The sequence below is a fragment of the Podarcis liolepis genome (assembly GCF_965112155.1).
Source record: "Podarcis liolepis genome assembly, chromosome: 12".
NCBI classification, from domain to species: domain Eukaryota; kingdom Metazoa; phylum Chordata; class Lepidosauria; order Squamata; family Lacertidae; genus Podarcis; species Podarcis liolepis.
In genome coordinates, this window is record NC_139563.1 from 25267806 (window position 1) to 25280150 (window position 12345).

Sequence of the window (12345 nt, forward strand, 5' to 3'; positions counted from 1 at the left end):
TGCCATGACCCATTTGTCGCTGACTCACTAACTACGAAGGTTCAAAGTAGAGGTAAACGGAGATAAAAGAGATAAAAGAGAACTTATCTTTATGGACGCAACTCCTCTGCTACTCCTCGTCCACTGCTCAACATAACCCCGCTCAGCAAGCAAAGATGTGGACTGTTTCCAACTGCTGGTATGTTTTAACATACAGGGCTTTTCATCCTGGAAATACCACATTTGAAGGGTTTCCAAAGTGTACAGTGGGGGGAGATACACAGATCGGCCTGTTTCCTCCTCATTCTGCTACGTTCTCCCCCAGTTTAGATAACACAATTCACATTCCATCATAACTGGATCCTACTACAGAAAGGCATAATAGCACGACACATTGGGAAATCTTATTGGCATCCTCCTGGTAGGTTTCTCTGATAATAAATACCTAATTTTAAAAGGGGAACACCATGAATTGCTGTTATTGCAGTGCCTTACTGTTATGCATCCTTCTATCAAAATATATTTTAACAAAAGTTATATATGGCCTCCATCGCTGCTTTCCAAATGCTTTTATGTGGAGTTTTACCATTCTGACATGAAATAAATCTGTGTCAACATTTAGAATACACATGCCTTTTCATTGAAATACACATTTTGTGGGGCATTTTACCCTACACATTTATATGACAAATAAAGGTGGGAATTGCACTGCAAAAGGCAGAGAAATATGAAAAGCAAAGGACAGGTGCATTCCCATCTTTATATTAAAACGTGAATTAGGTTGGTTTACTAAGGGCTCATCCACACTTCCACTTGTCCTGTGCTTCCTAGGTGCAGGGTTTATCGTTTGCTCCAGGAAAACTTGCTCTTTACTGCTGAATCGGAACAAACGAAAATCCATAGAAAACCTGATTGATGTTTGTTCTGATTCAGTGGTGTTCCTGGAGGAAAGCAGTGGGATGAGTGGAAGTGTGGATTGCAGACCAAACAAAATCAGTGAGTATTCCTAGTGGTGAATGCACATTTTGCTCTAACTTTTCTTCCCTGTGTTTACAACTATAATCCTTCATCTCCCATCTCATCAAATGAGCCAGTGTAGTGCAGGGCAAAAGTAGGACAAGGATAAGGAAAGTTAGGGCATGTTGTGGCCCACATGGCATACACTGCTCTGTCCTCCGACACCTTGCTGTTGATCCTCAACGCCAAGCACCCATCACCTCAGATGGTTGCCTCACTCTGTCCAATGGTAGGGTTGTGTGACGGACTGATTGGACACACAAGAATGGTGGAAGGCACCAACTGGGGAACTATCAAGTGAAGAAGGCTCAGAGCCCAGGGATTGGTGGTGGGACAGTGATGAGTGGTCTGGGGGAGAAGAAGACTGGGAGGAGGTGTCAGAAGCTGAAGAGGTAACAGGGCTTAGTGAGCAGGGAGGAGTCTGTGGCAGACAGCAGTCCAGAATCAGGGACAGACACTGAAGCTAGAGAGGAGGGAGGACAAGAGGAAGAGAAGTGTCTGGTTGGTGAAGAGTTACAGGTGTCTCTGCCTCCTGCTGCGATGAGCTCCCCTCCCCACTTGTCTCCCAGAACCAGGAGAGGCATGAAGAGGGCAGAGGAGAAGTGCCTTCAAGCAGGTACAATCTCAGATTACTTGGACCTAGGCAGCTGTGGGGAGGCGGGGATCTTCAGTGTCAACAACTGCTTCATGGGGGCAAGACCTGTCAGACATGAACTGGTATACTCATTCGGCATGATATTCCTGTGCAGACACTGTTTTTGCTAATAAAGAGTTAACGCCAAATTGTTCAATGTGATTTACTGCTGCTCGCTTCTGTCAGGCCGGGCACAATTTCTTGAAGTGCAGGTGGACAGTCCTCACAGGCCTTTGCTGAAGTCCGCCACAGATTTCCCAGCTCTGCACCATCACAGCTGCCAAATTCAGCTCCTGCCCCACACTCCCCTCAACTCTCCCTCAACTCCCCTCAACAGCTGAGGTACCCAGGGCACATTTTACATGGGAAACCTCAACCCCAGGGGCCAAATGCCAAATCCAAACCTCTCTATCTGGCCAAACACCCTCCCCAGCCCACACTCCTTACTGCTTTGCACCCTCATGTGACTTTGCTTGACTGGACTATGTCATTGGACTCAGATCCTGCTTCCCTGTTTATTTAGATGCATAACTGTATGCAGAATTCCAGCCTTAGGCTTGGCACAGTGCAGTCCATTGCATGTTTATTGAGAACGATATTTCACTGAGTTCAACAAAGCTTACTCCCTAGTAAGTATGTTTAGGGCTGCAGCCATTAAATGCAACCTCTGTGCAACTCATAAGTAAGTCCCACTGTACTATGGAATCTACATTCCATAGTACAGGAAAAGTGTGATCAGATCTCAGCCTTACTGAATCTTCATTTTACCCCAGATATGTTTCATTTTTATTCCCTTTTTCTTTCGTTCAGATGTGTGTGTGTTTCTCCTTCTAGGCTCCAGACCTTCCCCCCCTTCTCAGTGCATGTGGCCTGTTAGCTCATTCTTCCTCTTTCTCCATATTCTGATCCACGCCTCTGCATTTCCTGTTGAAATTGGTGGGTGGGTGGGGATTTCTGAGTAACCTCCCACAATATTTTCCGTTCATCCTGTTTGCCACAGCACTCCCTGCAAGAGAAACAGGGGGAAAACAAGTGGCTTGCCTGCCAAGGAATTCTGACTCTTCCCCCCCCAGCTGGGCAGGCTGGAGGGGTTAATTCTCATTCCTACTTCTGCCAGGCAAGTGCTGACAATGAGGGGAGAACCCAAACCTCTTTCGTGGCAAGAAGCATCATTTCATAGGAACAGATACCAGCGACAGGACTTGATACCTCTACACAATGAATTTACCCATGAATATTTGGTGGTAGGAGGGCAGGAGAGACCCATAGCTCAGAGATATGTTCACTCTCCAGCATCTCCAGTGAGATCCCTGTCTAAAGCCCTAAAGATCCTCTGATGATCAGTGTAGACAGTACTGAGCTACATGGACCAATGAACCAAGGGTTTTTTGACACAATGAAAGCGGATTTATTCAGTACACTATCTTGGGAGCTCCCAATTCAATTTCTCCTTGTAAGAGCAGGTGTGTGGCCTCCCAGGTTGTACCAGGCTATGCCATGGGGAGGAGGACTTCCTGGTTCACACTTCCTTCTCATGTTGATCCATTCCTCCCCATTGGACACAGAGAACACAAGAAGAGGCCTACTCAGTCCAGTGTCCTGTTTTGCACAGTGGTCAACAAGATGCTTCAGGAAGCCCACAAGCAGGACAGGAGTGTGATAACAGCACTCTACTGTTTGTGCTTCCCAGAAGCTGAAATACAAAGACATGTTGCCTCCAGTATTGGAGCTAATAAACAGCCAGCACAGCTAGAAGCCACTGATAGCTTTATTCTCCATTCATTGGTCTAATCCCCATTTAAAGCCATCCAAGTTGGTGGCCACCCCTTTATACTCTGATTATGAATTCCATAGTTTTAACTGTGTGTGGTGTGAAGTACGTCCATTTCTCCTTCCTGAATCTCCAAGCATTCAGTCTCATTCTTTGGATGAGGCCAGGCTGTATTACGAGAGAGGCAGATTAAGGGTGGTGGCATTTCAGTATTCTTCCTTATTACTTCTACTTGTCCATTGCCTTATGCAACTTGTGCCTAGGTGGCTTACAAAATAAAGTGGTGCAGTATTATAAAAAAGATATATTCGCGAATAAAACACAAGAAGCCTCTTAAAAGATTGCAGTGGCCACTCATGATTTTGAGTTGCTCTGCCCATTTGCCCTAGCAATCAAATCTAGATCAGGCAGTGTGGGCTGCAAAATAATGAAGATGTTTCTTGTAAAGAAAATCCCACCCACCCACCAGCCTTAGCCCCCTTTTGATATTAGGTAAGTTCAAAACTCCACACCTATCAAAATCCTAAAGAAATTCTGAAGGACCCTGAGAATGAGGTAGAAAAATTGAAGTTTTTTTCACAGGGGAAGAAATTGGAGGACAGATTTTGGCACATAACCTCAGTATCGTTGTGACACAGCAACAGCAAAGCTCTCCCTCTTGATTTTCTGCTTCTGTCATGAAGCAGTTAAAGGCAACAGTTCCCTGGCAAGAATAAAATTGGTGCCGTATCTGGAGGAAAGTGTTGGAACAACCAAAGTAGTCACGTGAGCTGCTTCTTTAATGAGATCCTTGCTAGCAGCTTCATGCATAGGCAAGAGGCTATTGCTATTAATATTCCTCGTGCTTTAAGGGGAATCTGGCACACACGAAGGCTTATCTGTTTGAACTTCTATAGTTCCATAGATTTCGTGGCCTTTATCAAAGGCAATAGGCTTGAAGCTTATAAGTGCCACCTCCTTTTTCCTGCCCAGCACAGGCTTACTCAAAATGACAGCTGGTAGGAAAAGCTCCAGAACTTTAGAAAAGCAAGTAATTGGCTAAGAGTATTTATTCTGCATTTATGCTATGCTAACCAGTTGAATAAAAGAATAGAAGGTCTTCACCCAGAAAATGTACCTACAGGCAGAATCATAGAATCGTAGGGTTGGAAGGGTCCACAAGGGTCATCTAGGTCATCATCTCTGACCACTGATCCTACTAGCTAGGGATGATGGGAGTTGCAGCCCCAAAACAGTTGGAGACCCAACTTTGATCTAGTCCAATCTCCTGCAATGCAAGAATCTTTTGCCCAATATGAGGTTGGAACCCACAACCCTGAGATTAAGTGTCTCATGTTCTACAGTATTTTATGCCCTGAGGAACAAGGTGAAACTTCAGGTGGTTCCTCCAGCTTATAGCCCACCTCCTTCTCTGACTTCTGTACTGCAAAATTTTAGGGGAAGTGAACAAGAGGGCTACTGCCTGAGTATAAAGGGAAAATGCAGTGACACAACTCTGGTGCTTCAGAGCCTTCAAAATGATAGGCACCTTCTAGGAGGCTTAGTTACAGATCTGCAAAACAACAAAAACAGAGAGGAAATGCATCAGTGGAAACTTTCACCACACTGAATCTGTCTCCTCTTTAGAGGACGAAGCTGGGGATTTGGAGTGGGAGAGAGAATTACTCTTGGAGCCAGCCCCGGAAGTACATAATGAACCATAACCACTTGTGTAAGAGGAGGGTCCAGCCCAAGGACATTATGTTACCCTCCTCTGACTCAAAGGACTCCAGAAATGTTAATGGAATCACAGTCTGCTCTGGTCCATTAGAGTCAACAATTGCTCAAGTAGGCCCTTTAGATGAAGAGGTTCTTCTCAATGAAGGCAAGGGCAAACGAGGTAGCGCTACAGCTTCTATTTAAGGCTCATTCTGAGTCTGGCTGCTGCCGAGACATCGTATGAGCACCACTCCTTTGGTGAATCCAGTCTGAGCTCTGCACAGGGCTGTCTAGAGGATCGCTGTCCAAGGTACCACTGAACCTCTCCTTTGCTCATCTCATCATCAGTGAGTCCATTATACAAGAGAGAACAAGAATGCACACATACAGAAGTCCTGGCCCATTTCAGATGATTCAGCCTTCCACAAATTGGAGGGTGGGTTAAATGGAACCAGTGCTCTTGTCCCCATTCCCCCTTCATGGGCTACCAACTGTGGCATCTAAAAGGGTCTTAAGTGTATGTCTTTTGCACGTAGCTCAGGGTAGTGGAACTCAGGGTTTTCAGTAAAAAAAACAGGAGATCTCTCAAGCCTAAATGAATTATACAAATACTGCTTTTGTTCCCTAAGGCTGCTATTAAAGACAAGCTTGGTTCTCTCTCCCCATACCCTCACCAATGGAATTCTACCAGTCCAGTTTGTAAGAGCAGGATTTGTTGTTGTTGTGTGGACTGAAAACAACCTGCAGGCTTTATTCCTGCTGAACCACTCGCCTTGTCCTCTGTCACTGCCAGTGACCTTACATGTCTTTTGCATAAGCTAAACCATGCTAAAAGCAACATTTAACAGTAAACCAGCCTCTGCTTCAGAACTGACCATGAGCTTTGCTGCAAATGTATATACCCTCACTGAAACGCAATGCCTGAATAGCACATTCTGCTTGATGAAACATACAGCGACTTCATGGTCTTTCTATGGAATGTTATGGAGCATGCTACCCAATGGGGACACAATTATTTTCACCATCAGAGACCAAAGAAAAATTGAAATTTCCCATGGATCAAACAAGCATGCTTCGATTGTCATTTCCATGCCACAAATTTTTAGAAAGCATGATTGTATATCTCATCCACACCAAATTTTGAATCTTCAGTATGAATCTACACCTGCAATCCAGAGATCCTTTTCCATGTGCATAAGTTTAAGATGCTCATATTATCACCATCTCATACTCATATTCACTACCCCATTCATTGGGGGTAGGGACAGAGAGAGCAGTCTCAGCAATTTAGGAGTATACTTCCCTGGGTGTAAGCTCCACTGAACTCAGCTAAGTAAAAGATGTTGTAAGATCTGATCACAAATCTCCATTGCCATGTGCATTTTGACCCCAAGTGACCTTTCTTATAAGCAATTGCATGGGCCTTCTCTTCTCTACCAGGTAAGCAAAGACAAATCCTGCAGCGTTTCTTTTATTCTAGTTTATTAAAGAGCAGTGTGTGTGTGTGTGTGTGTGTGATTGTTTGTCCTGTGTTGAAATGGACTGGATCCATAATAATTAATTGCACTTAGGTCCCATTGAAAAAGTAACCATGACTAGCTTAACACCCATTGATTTCACTGGGAACTAAGTGAAACTACTACTCTGAATCAACCCAATGTTGCTACAGTTATGTCATAAAAAATAACCACAACAAATGGTCTTAAAATTTGGGATTTGGGGATTTTTAAAATTATTTCTGGGGGAGGGTTGCAATGCAACCTTGAATGATGTCTTGTGGTGTCTCCCTCTACCTTAAAATCTAAAATGACACCCTGTTTCTGAACCTACGGGCTATTTCACTAACAAATAGAACAAACAAGATGCTGAATGTGCTTGGCCATTGGATTTTGAGATTTGCCATTCTTATGGAGCAGAAGCCCCTGTGCAAACTCAATCAAAGTGAATGGGAGCTGCATAACACTCAAGGGAGTTCTTTATTTCTTTTTATTTCCTTTTTTAAAAAAAAAATCCACTTTTCTGGGCCTATCCCAATCACACGTCAATTAAAAACCATGCGAAATGGGTAGGTTTTTAAACCCTGTTTAAATATTGCAAAAGAGGGAACCAACCTCACATCCCTTGAGAGAGAATTCTGTAAGTTAGGACCTATTACTGAGAAGGCCCTGTCCTCAGAGCCTGCCAATCTTACTGATCTTATAAAGGCATTCATTAAAAACATTTTGTCCCACCCTTCCGTAAAAAAAAAAGGAAAGCTCCCAGAGTGGTTATAAATGCCAATGATATGGGAGTCCCTGTCCTTAGGCTTACAATGAAGCAATGGCATAAAAGGAAAAGGAATTGGGAAGGGGGAGGGAGGAAGCACATTCAGACATTATATCTTGGCAATCGGCAGCTGAAATGGAAAGATTTCAGCAAGAGGTGGAACCAAAAGCTGCTCCTCTTTTAGCAGAGCAGATGGCGATGGATTTGATTTGATGGAGATGCCCTGAAATCCCACCGCTTTCCCTCTCTAGTAACCTGATGCAGTAGCAGTCGATGGGGTGCTGCAGACAGGGCAGTGTTGCTCACCTGACTTCCAAACACTGAGCATGAGTCCCAGTTCCTGAGAGGGACAGGAAGCGCAGTGCAAGGGCAGCAGCAGAGCTAATCTGACTCTCCGGCCACGCCAGCACCATGCCTGACTCCCTACTTCTCCCCACCCTTCAAGAACCAGACGTAGATTGATGCTCAGAAGGCAGATGATCATCGCCGCCCCATCTGCCCTGCTCCACCAACCACTACTGGCCTGAGGGAGTGGCTAATGATGGAAGTTGAGGGAGGAGCTTGATAGAGCTCAGCCCAGCAAATAGAGAAGCTCTGCAGTCTCAGGGCTATCCCTCCTCCTGCTCTCCTGCCAATAGCCTGACAGAATCAGAATCTTAAAGGGACACCAACAAGCCAGTCCTCTGATGGCAATCTTAAATCATGGACAGATTCATATTAGCACAGATGGTTCTTCAAACAATGTTCTTGCACAGGTCAAACAATGTTCTTGCAACAGGTCTTGGAATGGGAAGCTTCCCAGTGGATTTCTGCCAGCATCGGAATTTGTATTGTTTAATTAACAGCCAGATTAAATCCTAACACAGTTAATAAATAAAACACATTTTGTACAGATTGCAAGCTGCCCTGTTTGCCAACTCCGCCAGCCAATAAAATCCGTTGATAGCGTGAGTTAGCTTCTGTCCTGTTTGACAGTATTTAAGGGTTATTATATATTTATAAATATATTAAAAAGTTGCAATGCATATATGGTATATATCGGCCTGGGTGTGCAACATCTAACGGATAAACAAGCTGTCCAACAAGACGTCTGCATTGGCTGTTTGGTTTTGTCTCATCCTGGCCTCACACACAGAAGCTGCCCCGGGGAGATGAATGTGCCAGGATAAGTTATCTGGGGCTCATAAAATCTTTTTTAGAAGATTGAAATAAAGTCAGTGCTTGCAGAAGACAAATCAATTGTGACATTTCTGAATGGAGTGCGATGCATTTAATTAGCACAAGACATACTGGCAAATGCTGAATTACCCAATAAATCACTGGATGCTGGAACCCATACGGAGCTGGGAATCAGCTGTCTTGTGAGATGTACAGCAAGGGCTAATAGGGAGATCTGGCCATTTCTCCTACATTTTCTGCTAAATTTCATTCATTTTGACATTTACACACCAGGTCTCTATAATTATTTCAAAACACCAAGCACCGAAGCTTCTCCAGATCCAATCAGGGTTTCAGGGTGGGGGGTGGGGGCATGATGCAGAATTATAGCATCAAAAGCCTCCTTTTGCTTAATTCCCCCCCCCCCCAGGTTTGCAATTTGGATTGCCCTCGTTGCAGGTTGACTCCTGGGTGCTTGTCTGGCATCCTAACAACAAGGACAATTTATGGGCTAGGGAAGCTTAATAGGTGAATTCCCAAGCGGAAGATTGAAAAGCTTGTAGTAGGACAGCAGTCGCTATTGACCTTGAACTCTTGAAGTGTTTGTGTGATGTGCTGGTGCAACACTGAACAGAAGTTTGCTGTGGTCTCTCAGGTGGTTATCTGAGAAGGGGGTCAGGGTTCACGGGACGAAAATGCACACAGAGTCCCTGCATAGCAGCAGGGATGCTACTCCTCCCCCCGCAAAATAAGGACCTGAATATGTGACACCTTTAAGAGGCATTTCCAGCTGCAGTCCTATAGACAGGTGCCACAGTGCATCTTGTGCACGCAATGCACAATTTAAAATTTGAGCATGGTCACACTTTTTAGACCAAATAATCTGTGCATTTGTGTGCCCAAGTTATGCCTGGGCTTAAGTCTATTCTAATCAAAACTTTATAGAGCTGAATGACAAGATTTTATAGGGACTATAATTCTTATTCCAGGTTTATGCAAATTTTGCATTTGAGTAAAATCTGCAGGTAGACTATTCTTGTCTCTCTCAGTACAGATAGATGGTCTGTTTAAAGATTCTGTATTGTTAGGCATTTTATATTACAATAAAGTGCTATGCCTTCACAATCTGAGAGATAAATGGATAAGCACATAAAACCAAAATAATAGCAGCTTGGTATCAGAGGAAGATGGCGGTGTAGAAGGAGGGGAGGAGGGTGGAAATGACCTGGATATTCCAAATATCTTCCCACCCCCTGCACAAACTACACAATTGTCCACAAAATCTTTTCTTAAGTTTAGCTGCTAGTACATCAAACTGGGTCACTCATATTTATCTGCATATATTGATTGATACAGCAATGACCAAACTGCAGTTCTGGTCAAAATAAAATAATGCAGCTCTTTGAGAACTCTGGAGAGGGGCTAGGAAAGGTTGCTGATATTTTATGTATATGTTTACATGGTGTGGAGGGGGATGAATCTCATTTTGAAGGGGAATCATTCCTAATTGCCAAAGGTACTGTATTAAGGGTTTAACAGTCTGTGGTAGTTGTTTTGCTCATTCTTTTGTTTGTTCCCCTCATAGCAAGATGGGTCTCTGGTGGCCCTTGGAGGAGAGAAAAAACACCCCTGAGAGCTGGATGGCACCAACTCACCAGGTTATTTCTTTCTTCTTCCCTCCTCTGAGGGAAAGATGGTCCCTCAGAAGCCTCTGCGGGGGCCGTTGTGGGGCTGGATCATGAAGGCTCATCAGACTGCTTCTTTTCCCTTCTCCTGAGGCAAAATGGCCCTTTGGAAGCCAACGGTGAAAACTGGAATAAAAAATTGAACTCTCTTGTATTTATTTTATTTTTGATTGAACATATGCACATATGGGTTTAGTGGCCCTTCCTCATCTCCCCGCTGAAGGTGCTGTTTTGCTCCAGTGACTGTCTGTTCCTTCAGTTGTCCTAGACTGAAATGCCTGACTCTGCAAATGATAGTTCAGCCACCCCTGCTCCACTGTCCTGGGATACACAGAGCAACCTTTGCCAATCTGGTGCTCAACAGACATTTTGAATTATGATCCCCACCAGCCGCAGCTGGCAGGGCCACGATAAGAGTTGGGGAGCCTGCAGCCCTCCTGATGTTTTTGAACTTCAGCTCCCATTGTTCCCGCCCACTGGTCTCACTGACTGGCGCTGATGGGAGTTGGAGTCCGTCAGCATCTGCCAAGGCCACAGGTTCATCATCCCTGCCTTAGAGGTAGGTTTGTGACATTGTGACTCCAGAAGAATAACAATCTCATGTCTGCAGAACTGTTCACAAGCCTTCCCATGTCTCCATCTGTATTTCAAATCTGACAATTTCTCTCAGCCAGAAGAACTTCAAAATACACTTCCCCCCTCATAATTTCAAGTGCAGTTTGACATTTGAGAGTATATATATATATATATATGTTTGTGTAGATGTGTGTGCGTGTGTGTGTGTGTTTTGGAAGAGTGGAAAGCATGTTAACAGGCTGATGGCATTTTAATTATTTTATTGAGCTGGCATGGGTTCAGATTACTTGTTGAAATTTCCAAACGCACGTTGGACTTAGATTTTACTCTGTAAACTGGGCCCAAGAGGCTGACTAATTAGAATCATGACTCAAAGCTATAAAGGGGTACTTATTGATTCAGCTCATGAAAAGACCAGGACAATCAAAAGCAAACATCCATCTCCCTTTTCATCTGGGGCTCAGAAGGTTAAGTACTATTTGTTTCAGATCCCTGACATTAGCTCTTTCTTTGTAACATAGGAGAGAGCACAATTAACATTCTAGAGCCATTCAGTTTTAGTATGTACTATATTATTTGCAAGAATGCTCTGCTTGTAGCCTAATTACAGCGCAGGTTGCAAGCCATTATTTGAGATCTTTCACTGATTAGGATTTTAATTTAATGTTATTATTTTTGCACTGTGCTGGCCACAGATATATCTGAATGTACAGGATGGCCCTTAATCTCATTGGTCATTTAAAAAAAGCAAATACATTTTGAGGTCCATTTATTGTTTGGTAATCTTATTCTATTTTGTGGGTGTGGGTGTTGTTTTTTAAAAAGGGCTACCATTTGTGTCCAGTATATGTGTGAAATTTTCACATGGACAGATTCCCCTGTATATACGTTTGCCTGTATATTCTATGAAAATGAGAAATGAGTTCAGTCATAAGCTGTGGGAAGTTGAATTTTTCGGAAGATTTCATTATAGTGATCTGTGCCAAAAACATTCATTTCTAAGAGCTGGAAAGATTCACACTCTCCCACGCTCAGAAAAGTTTTGTATGGCAAGAGTTACTAATTCTGTTAGAGGCATAAAAACTGAGTGAATATCTCTGCAATCTTTCCCCTCAGAACCATTCATTCAGATATGACTCCTGCTAATTTTTATTGAAAATGGCCGCTTACAGCACCTGAAGTCCAGAAGCGGCAATTTGCAGCCTGGCGTGACTTCAGCTGAGGCCGCGGACCATTGTCCTGCCCTGCACAACCGTTGGAGGGCATCAATGGCTCCTCCCACAGCTATGTAGGATGCTGGGAGTCTGCTCATTTGAATTGGCCAATCACAGGCAGCCAAGGGGGTGTAGCCACATCGCCGGACCTGGAACCCAGAGTCTTCACTCAGATTCAACATATATAAGAAAATAGCCATGCCGGAGCCAGCCAGCTTAGTCAGAGCTGGATTCCCCATTGCCATGCGATAGATTTCGGCGGTGTCCAAATGTAAGGGAGCCTGTCTCATAGCAATTATCACAACTTTGTTGGCAGATAAGGCATTGCGCTGGATCATTAGCCTTGGC

The 12345-nt window shown here is 44.0% G+C and overlaps 1 long non-coding RNA gene across 1 annotated transcript; it reads right to left on the minus strand.

Moving 5' to 3' along the window:
• Window positions 1-268: 268 nt before the first annotated feature.
• Window positions 269-12060, minus strand: LOC310690246. Its single transcript, XR_014518009.1, has 3 exons — window positions 11954-12060; window positions 10178-10333; window positions 269-345 (listed from the first exon to the last, which is right to left on the minus strand). It is a non-coding gene; the product is annotated as an uncharacterized lncRNA (long non-coding RNA).
• Between the last annotated feature and the right edge of the window lie 285 nt (window positions 12061-12345).